Raw genomic sequence first — 9,887 nt, 5'->3', positions numbered from 1 at the left:
TCTCTGCATGCTGGGCCCTGTGTCACTGTTACTTGAGTCTCTCTGAACAGAAACTCCTTCAAAGCAGACATTGTATTTCATCTTTTCATTCCCAGAATGAACCAATTACAATAACAGGCACAAAATAGATGTTCAATAAATACTAAATGGATGTGTAAAGGAATGAATGAATGCAGTTCTGTCTCAGAAAGAATAGTGCTCTATTCCTTGACAGTTCTCGCATTTTAGTGAAACATAAGTGGGGATATTTATAGGTCTCAAAGGAGAGTAATGAATGATAGACATTAAAAAGACTAGATTTGTTGAATCTAGAAAAATGGTACAGATTTGCAAGTAAAAGTAGAGACACAAACATACAGAACAAACCTAAGGACACCAAGGGGTGGAAATTGGGGGAGTGGATTGAATTGGGAGATTGGAATTGACATGCAAAATACTACATATAAAATAGATAGGGACTCTACCCAATGCCTTGTAGTGACCTAAATGGGAAGGAAATCCCAAAAGAGAGTGTATATATGTACATGTATAACTGATTCATTTTGCTGTACAGCAGAAAATAACATAATATTGTAAAGCAACTATAATCCAATAAAAAGTTATAATAAAAGAGTAAATCCATTAATAGAAAAGGAAGATTAATCACAAAAAAATAGGAGAGAGATGAGCTTACACACAGGATTCTGAAACCCATAGCCTGGATTAGAGCAGTACGTGAGCTCCTTTCTAATTGTGTAACTTGGTGTTGGAGAAGATTCTTGAGAGTCCCTTGGATGGTAAGGAGATCAACCCAGTCAATCCTAAAGAAAATTAACCCTGAATATTTATTGGAAAGACTGATCCTGAAGCTGAATACTTTGGCCACCTGCTGTGAAGATAAGACTCATTGGAAAAGACCCTGATGCTAGAAAAGACCCTGGGCTTCACAGGTGGCTCAGTGCTGAAGAATCTGCCTGCCAGAGCAGGAGACACAGAAGGCGTGGGTCCAATCCCTGGGTCAGGAAGATTCCCCTGGAGAAGGCAATGGCAACCCACTCCAGTACTCTTGCCTGGAAAATCACATGGACAGAGAAGTCTGGTGGGCTGCAGTCCATGAGGTCGTGAAGAGTCAGACATGACTGAGCGACTTCACTTTCAATTTTCACTTTCCACTTTCATGCATTAGAGAAGGAAATGGCAACCCACTCAGTGTTCTTGCCTAGAGAATCCCAGGGACAACGGAGCCTGGTAGGCTGCCATCTATGGGGTCACACAGAGTCGGACACTACTGACGCAACTTAGCAGCAGCAGCAGGAAATCCTGTGGACTAGGAGCCTGACAAGCTACAGTCCATGGAGTTGCAAAGAGTCGGACACGACTGGGAGAGCATACACACATACAAGTGTGTGTATGTGTGTGCATGTACTTGTGCTAATGCTGGGAAAGATTGAGGTCAGGAGGAGAAGGGTGTGGCAGAGGACGAGATGGTTGGATGGCATCACTGACTCAATGGACGTGAGTTTGAACAAACTCAGGGAGATGGTGAAGGACAGGGAAGCCTGTAGTCCATGGAGTCGCAAACAGTCAGACACAACTTAGCAACTGAACAGTAACTATATAAGAAATTGCTTCTGAGAATTCTTTGTTGATTCATTTAAAAATAATAGTAAATCATGGAAACGTTTTTAAGAAAGACAGCTATATTTTGGAAAAGAAAATGATCATGAGGAGAGCATGTTGTTTTACATTCTGAACATCTCTTTAGTGCCTGGTTTAACAGAAGCCAACTTGATTGTTCTATTTACTTCTGTGATCCATTGTGACTTTACATGTCACATTGTCTCTGGGAAACTCCACTTCACACTCACAAGAGAAAGAGAGTGAAAAGGCAAATACCATGTTAGTTTCATGATAAAAAGCACTGGGACCTTGCAGATCCACTGAAGTGTCTTGGGAGACCCAGAGGTCGCTCATCATGTATTGGGAATTGGTGATCTAGACTAAGACACATCCCATGATATTGTTCGTTTTGTATCTTTGTCTCTTGTATGACTATGAGCTCCTACAGGGCCAGAACTCTAACTCAGTTCCCTTTTCCTGGAGGCGAACGCTCCATCAGGCCCTTGGCGCTGGTGCTGGTGCTTTAGTCCCTCAGTCACGTCTGACTCTTGCGACCCCATGGACCGTAGCCCATCAGGCTCCTCTGTCCATGGGATTCTCCAGGCAAGGACACTGGAGTGGGTTGCCATTTCCTTCTCCAGGGGATCTTCCCGACCCAGGCATCGAGCCCAGGTCTCCTGCATTGCAGTTGTACAATAAATAAAAGAGCCTCCTAAATGTTTTCTTTAGAACTTAGAAATGTGATCTTTTCTTTTATCTACTTTGTTTCACTTTTTCTATTGTGCTCCCATTTATTTAGTTAATGATTTCCAATTTCTTCATCTCTTCTTTCTTTGATGTTCTTTTTAAAATCTTTATCAAGTGTAGTAGAAAACCTTTTGTATACATACATATATATGCATAATATATATATATTTTAGAAAACTTGTGAATTTTTGCTAACTAAAAAATGTATGACATTTTGATTCCACTTGTTTAACATAGTATGAATAGAATGCTAGATTTCTAATTAAAAAAATAGATATGCACCAAACATCAAAGGTTTACTGTATAGCACAGGGACCTATAGTCAATATCTTGTAATAACCTATAATGGAAAGTAGTATCAAAAATAATATGTGTGTATATGTATAGCTGAATCCCCTTGCTGCACACCTAGAACACTGTAAATCAACTATACTTCAATAAAAAAAATATATATATATATAGAAAGGAAGCAAAAGAAAAGAACTTAGAAATGCATATGGCATAAAGAACAAAGAGAAAGGAAACCATTTGTTGTTCCGTTTTTGTTCTTCTGGCTGTAAAAGTCTGTAGGTGATTACAGTTTTTTAAAATCTGAAGAGATAATTTGCCTCGAGAGATGAGCTGTCTGCAAGAAGAAAGTCAGTTGGTCCAGGGAGCAGCGGACAGAGGTTGAGAGACACAAGAGACAAGCCAAGCGATTTGCATTCATACTGTTCCACTGGACTCCCCCCTCCCCTCGTCTCCTGCCGTTTCTGATTTTTATGTTCCTTGTCAGGACACGGGAGAACATACAGGATATATAGCATATGTTGCAAGGTCCAGGAGGGCTTCTTTCCAGGGCCAGGCACAGCCAGGATCAATTAAGTAACAAGGAAGGTATAAAATATAGCTGCAGCTGGAACAAATCAGTTGCTCAAGCACTCGGGGTTGCAACCCATAAAAGGTCAGCAGGCAACTGGCGTGCGTAGCCACAAGTGAAGCTTTTGGCTCCACGGAACTGGAAGGAGCAAGCGATTGGGCATCCTCGCATCCTGCTTTCCAATCAGGTAAACTGTGGATGTCGAAGACGTTGCGAAGGATGGGTCAAGTTGTGCCCCGGTTACATTTCTCATCTGGCTTCTTCTCAGTTGATTTTTCCCCTGCCCCCCAGTAGGGGAGTTACTTCACCAAAGTGACAGGTTGATTTTATGGGTTGGAGGCGGGCTTCAACTACTAAATGTCAACGAGTGAGAGAAGCTAGACTCATGTATGAATTAGGAGAGTTCTTGGGAGGAGGAGCTGAACAGCAGTGATGCCTTAAAAAAAGAAAAACCTCACGTTTCATCTTGCTGCACGTGTGTTATAACTAGAGATCAAATTCCAGGTTAACTTGCAGCCATGGATAACTTCTTGGCAAATCAATTAGCTATCTGCTCTTCCTTAGTTCAGTAACAAGAGGTCATTATTTCTTAGCCTCACTCAGTTCCTCACCCTTTTTTCCTCAGAATAATTATTCCCTACACATACATATATTTATCATGCTTGTTGTTTTCATCAAGGGCAAAAGTCTCAACAGATGTGTGGAGATATTTTATTGAGTATCCTGAAAAATCAAGCTCACTCTTCCATTCTGATCAGAGCTCAGAACACAATTAGGGAAGGAGACCCCAATGCAAATGAAGGGTTTTAACTGAAAATGGATATGTAAACATGATCCCAATGACCCCATCTGCTAAAAGTTCATCCTTTCATTGAATAAATTATTATTGAACAATGGCAAGGCACTAGACTCAGAGAACACAGAAATGAATAAGGAGCCTGTAGGTTAGATAAAGTCATTTTAACACTGCCTGCTTGGGAAATAAGATAATGCACAGTAGGACCACAGGAGAAAGTTGACACCTTACCAGGTGTAACTTCACAGAAGGTAGAGTCTTAGAGGCCTTTGGAGGCCATTGGCTTACAGTGTACTTCCACATATGTTCGGAAGCTTAAATACCCTTAAGGTAACATTATATTATCTTGATTAGATTCAGAGATTATGCCTGGTGGTGAAGTTCAGGAAGCTAGTAAGAAGTAAAGGGCGGGCTCGGAGTCAGATCTTTTCGTTGTAGAACTTTTCCTCTACTATTTTTGGGGTGAGAATTTAATGAGATCATATATGTGAAAGCACTTTGGAAAGTTATACATAAAGATCAGATATTGTCATCACTAAAGTGTTCTTTGTAAAATCATGGTAGTGAGGATTGAAACAGTATAACCCTTCCCCTTTTTCACATTTTCAAACCATTTCATGCATAAGTGCGTTCCTTCCAATTCAGTATTTAGAAAAAAAGGACATAATAAATTATCCCAGTTCATTTATGGTTGAGAATGAGCATAGCATCCAAAGAGGAGGACTTCGGGGGAAAAAAGGAATCTTACAAGGAAGCAAGTAGGTGAGGAGAGTTTTGAAATAGATTCTGGAGAGAAGTTGTTTCCCTTCAGGACATGGGGAACTGGAGGTGCCTGGGGTCCTTTGGAAGGAAACACTCAGGACATGGTAACTGAGAGTGGGGAGCTGGAGGAAGAGAGATCCCACTGGCAGATAGAGGAGGAGGTATCCTTCCCAAAAGAAAAGATAATTTTCTGAATTTGAGATAGCGCCGAGTATGTGGAAATGTGGATTCTCATGAAGCAGGAACTCGGAACATGTTCTGAAAACATGGCTGGATTTGCTAAGCTATGGGTTCTCTTCCCTGAATTATTTTTCTTGCTGGAGAGAAGGACCTTTGTAGGTCACTGGTAGTCTTCTCCCTTTGAAGTTTAAATGTTCACCAAAATAACCAAAAGTCCAAAATAACCAAAGATACAGCACATCTGGATATGATATCTAGGGCAGGAATATAAGAATGAGAGAGAGACAAAAGCCGAAGCTGATCATGGACAGAGCATCTGTTAACAGAGCAAGACCTTATTGGTTCTTCCCAGGACAGGCCCAGCCCCTGTATCCTGTGCTTTGGCTCCTCTCTGAAGTATCTAAATAATAGTATCTGGTACATATTTGCTGAGTTGTTCAGATCCTGAAAAAAAAAAAAAAACCCATCACCAAATAGAAGAAGTTGGACAGCAAGGAGGTCAAACCAGTCAATCCTAAAGGAAATCAACCCTGAATATTCATTGGAAGGACTGATGCTGAAGCTGCAATAGTTTGACCACCTGATGTGAAGAGCTGACTCATTGGAAAAGACCCTGATGTTGGGAAAGATTGAAGGCAGGAGGAGAAGGGGACGACAGAGGAAGAGATGGTTGGATGGCATCACTGACTCGAAGGACATGAATTTGAGCAAGCTCCGGGAGATAGTGAAGGACAGGGAAGCCTGGCGTGGTATAGTCCATGGAGTCGACAAAGAGCCAGACACGACTGAGTGACTGAACAACCGCAACTACTGCTGCCTGATGATCATGAGATGCAGCCCCCAGAGCTTCTGGTGCTAAGGATTGATCACCATCAACCAACCTGAGAACTGTGCACAAGTTGGTCACATGTCCTGGGATGCCCCCCCCTCACCTTGCCTTTAAAAATGCTTTGCTGGAACTCTTCAGGGAATTCCGGGTTTTAGAGCACAAGCCACCTGTCCTCCTTGTAGGGGTGCCTTTACAATAAACGTTGCATTTTGCTTCACTGCAATCTGGCATCGGTAGATCGAGTAAGTGGACCCAAGTTTAGCCACTAACACGTCCACACAGTGAAGTAGTGATTCAGCTCTCCATCCCCAAAAGCTTTCATGATAAAAGAATTTAGGAACATTTCAACCTGGAATAAGGAGGTCTTTTCCATCATAGTTACTGTGAGGCATAAACATGGCCCTCCCTGGTGAAGACTTACGAAGTTTGTAAAAGCTGCTTTGTGGATCGATATGTACAAAGCTTAGATAAGGGGCTGAGTTTTACACTGCGTTACCTGAAGTGGAAGAAAAGAGTGAGGGCAAGTATTTTGTTGTGTGTATATAAAATTGAGAGCAGAACCACCAGTAAGAAAGGCTCTGTTTTACTCCTCAACACACACTCCTTTTAGAGTAGGGTAAAGAAATGAAAAGGGCCCCAGTTAGTTCAGGAATGAAGAGGTGGCTGGGAAGAGAATGTGAGTCAGTGTTGAGTCATTGTTCTTATAAAATCAAGCTCAGGCACACCCGGAATGAAGGGAAAGGGAGAAAACCTAATTGGCTAAAGACAAACTCTCCCTGTGGACAAGAGCTAGTTATCACATGGCCTGGGTGTGACCTTGGATTTTCAGTTGTCTGAAGGGACCACTTGCTGATCTAGGAGTTCCAGGGCACCAGTCCATGGTCACAGCATGTCCCCTGGGAGCACATTAAAACTAATTTCCACCTCAGACCTGCAGAAATCCACTCTCCCCAAGGGGATCCAGGAAGCTAGTTATTTTGACAAGATCTCCAAGAAGTTTCTCTTTAACCAGAAATCTGTGATCATCCAGCAGCCCCCAGGAGCAAGGAACAGCCTTAACTCTTCTTGGAAAAGTACCAAACCTCGAGCCTCCTAATGTGGTTGATTTTTTAAAAGAAAAAAAAAATTTATTTTTAATTGGAGGATAATTGCTGTACAATACTGTGTTGCTTTCTGCCATACAACAACACGAATCAGCCGTAGGTATACATAAGTCCCTCCCTCTGGAATTTCTCTCCCACCTCCCACCCCCTCCCACCGCTCTAGATGGTCACAGAGCACTGGGCTTGAGCGCTGTGTCTCAGGAAATTCCCACTGGTGTCCATTTTACAGACGGTAACGTTTATGTTTCAGTGCTAGTCTCTCTGTTCAACCCACCCTCTCCTTCCTCCACTGGGTCTACCAAGCATGGGCGCAGTGATCAGCGACACTGCAGACATGCTCCTGCTCTGTTAGACCTGGTCCATCATCTCTCGATGTTAAATAAAGTCCCTTTACTCCAATCATATTTAGGAAGACAGTAGAGCATGGAAGCTAAGAGCATGTAGGGTCAGCTCCTGAACTCCACTGTACCGAATGCCCTCTGCTGTAAAGTGGGAGAGATGCCAGTATCCAGCTGATAGATACAAGGTGAAGGGTAACATTTAAAAATTCAAAGGTGGGACTTCCCTGGGGGTCCAGTGGTCAAGACTTCACCTTCCAATGTAGGGGTGTATGTTCCATCCCTGGTTGGGGAGCCACCTCAAAGTCAAAACACCAAACCAGGAAAAAAAAAAAACAACCTTGTAACAAATTCAATAAAAGCTTTTTTAAATGGTCCACATCGAAAAAAAACCATCAAAAAATAGGTTAAAAATCAAAGGTGATTAGGATAGTGCCTGACTCAATAAACACTAGTTAACACTGTTACACATGCTATTTTGCCCCACACGATAGACAAAAAGTAGACTTAGACATTTGGTCACATGAGAAGTCTGTGTGTAAAATCCTTCTGCAATTTACCCTTTCTCCTCCTGTCCTGCGAGGTGCAAAGCGGCACCCCTGGGCGCCCCAACCAAGACAGAGGACGGTCAGGGGATCATTCTCAGCTACCGACTGCTCATGGCCAGCCTTCCTGTAGGAGAGTTTTCCAACGGAAAAGATCTTGGCTTGGACAATTCAGTGCCCTCGTTTGCAGATGAGGATCCTGTGTGTGTGTACGTCTGTGTGCTCAGTCGTGTCTGACTCTTTGGAACCCCATGGACTGTAGGCCTCCAGGCTCTTCTGTCCTGATTTCCCAGGCAAGAATACAAGAGCGGGTAGCCATCTTTTCCAGCCTAGGAACTGAACTCGAGTCTCTTGCATCTCCTGCATTGACAGGCCGATTCTTCATCACTCACCACCTGGGAAGCCCACAGATCCTAGGGTACAAGGCAGCCTGACACTGAACCACAAGAGCTGAAACGACAAGTCCTGAGCCCGTGAACCGTTCATGGCGTCCCAACTGATGGAACCAGCCGCGAATGCTCCAGCTCACTGGCTTTCTAGACTTCGGGGCATATTCACTTTGATGCATTGTACAAATTAATTTTGTTTCTAAAATAGGAGTGGTAAATAAGAATGACTAGGGGCATTCGTGCTTTTTATGTGCTCTGCATTTATGGAAGGATTTACAGTCTGGAGTGGCAGGATTGTTGGGGGGGGTGGATTGTGAGGCGGGGGAGAGTGCATTTGCCATGGCAACCGAAGCCAGCCTGTGCCTTGCTTCTTTTTATTTCTGTGTTCCTGGAGTGCTTTATCCAGTGGCCTTTCAGGACTTGAAGGCGTGTCCTATCACTTGTGAATCTGGCTCTGTCCTCTCCTCTGCATCTTCCATCTTTGGTCTGTCAAGTTGCTTCCCTGTAACCCCCATCCCTCCATGGGTTTCCCGGGTGGTGCTAGTGTTAAAGAATCTGCCTGCTAATGTAGGAGATGCAAGAGACATGGGTTCAATCCCTGGGTTGGGAAGATCTCTTGGAGAAGGAAATGGCAACCCACTCTAGTATTCTTGCCTGGGAAATTCCATGGACAGAGAAGCCTGGGGGGGGGTGCAGTCCAGGTGGTTGCAGAGTCAGGCATGACTAAGCGCACACCCTGCATGGAAGGACCACCGACCCAAGACCTCTCTCCTTTGCTGATGTGCTGGTGAGCCACTGGGGCTCGCTCAGGGTTGGTGTGCTTGCGTTCTGGGCTGCATTTAAAAGTACCGTAAGCAGACAGGCCTAAGCCAATTCCTAAGAGGGATTTCCTGATGGCTTAAGTGGTAAAAAATCTGTCTGTGATGCATGAGACATAGGAGACAACATTGGGGGAGGGTGGTCTGATCCCTGGGTCAGGAAGATCTCCTGGAGGAAGAGATGGCAACCCACTCCAGTATTCTTGCCTGAAGAATTCCATGGATAGAGCAGCCTGGTGAGCTACAGTCCATGGGGTCGCAAAGAGCCAGACACAACTGAACACTCGCTCATTCACTCAAGCAACAGAATTTTATCCCTTTATAGTTCTGGAGGCCAGAATTTGAAATGAAGGTGTTGGTAGGGCTGTGCTCCCTCTGAGGGCTCCAGCCGAGGATTCTTCCTCACCTGTTCCAGTTTCTGCTGGTTGCTGGCTGACCTTGCTTCATCTGTAGACCCTTTCCTCCAACCTCTGCCTTCATCATCACATGATCTTTCCTGCTCATCTTTGTATACCTTTTCTCCTTCTTATAAAGACACCTCCCATGTTGGATTTAGGGCTCACCCAAGTCCATCTTCACCGAATTGATCATGCCTACAAAGGCTGTACTTCCAATTAAGGTCACACTCTTGGGTTTCAAGTGAATTTTGGGGGGACATGACTCAACCCAGTACTGCCTTGGTTTCAACAACGCTGTGGAGTGGGTTCTCCAACATCTAGCCCCCCATGTCCTGTAGCTCTCAAAGTTGTTATTTCCCAGGTTTAGAGGAGTTTGGGCTCAAAAACTTTCTAGGTTCAGTGCTTATGTATCACCTCTTGATCCAGCTCTTTGTTTCTTAATGACCAAAATCTATTAAGTTCATAAAGGACATTTAGAGCCAAGCAACTGGAATTGTGCTTGCCACTCGTTCCCTAAAGCAAAT

This window comes from Bos taurus, chromosome 6, assembly GCF_002263795.3.
Source record: "Bos taurus isolate L1 Dominette 01449 registration number 42190680 breed Hereford chromosome 6, ARS-UCD2.0, whole genome shotgun sequence".
Taxonomy (NCBI): domain Eukaryota; kingdom Metazoa; phylum Chordata; class Mammalia; order Artiodactyla; family Bovidae; genus Bos; species Bos taurus.
This window is presented reverse-complemented; position numbering follows the sequence as displayed.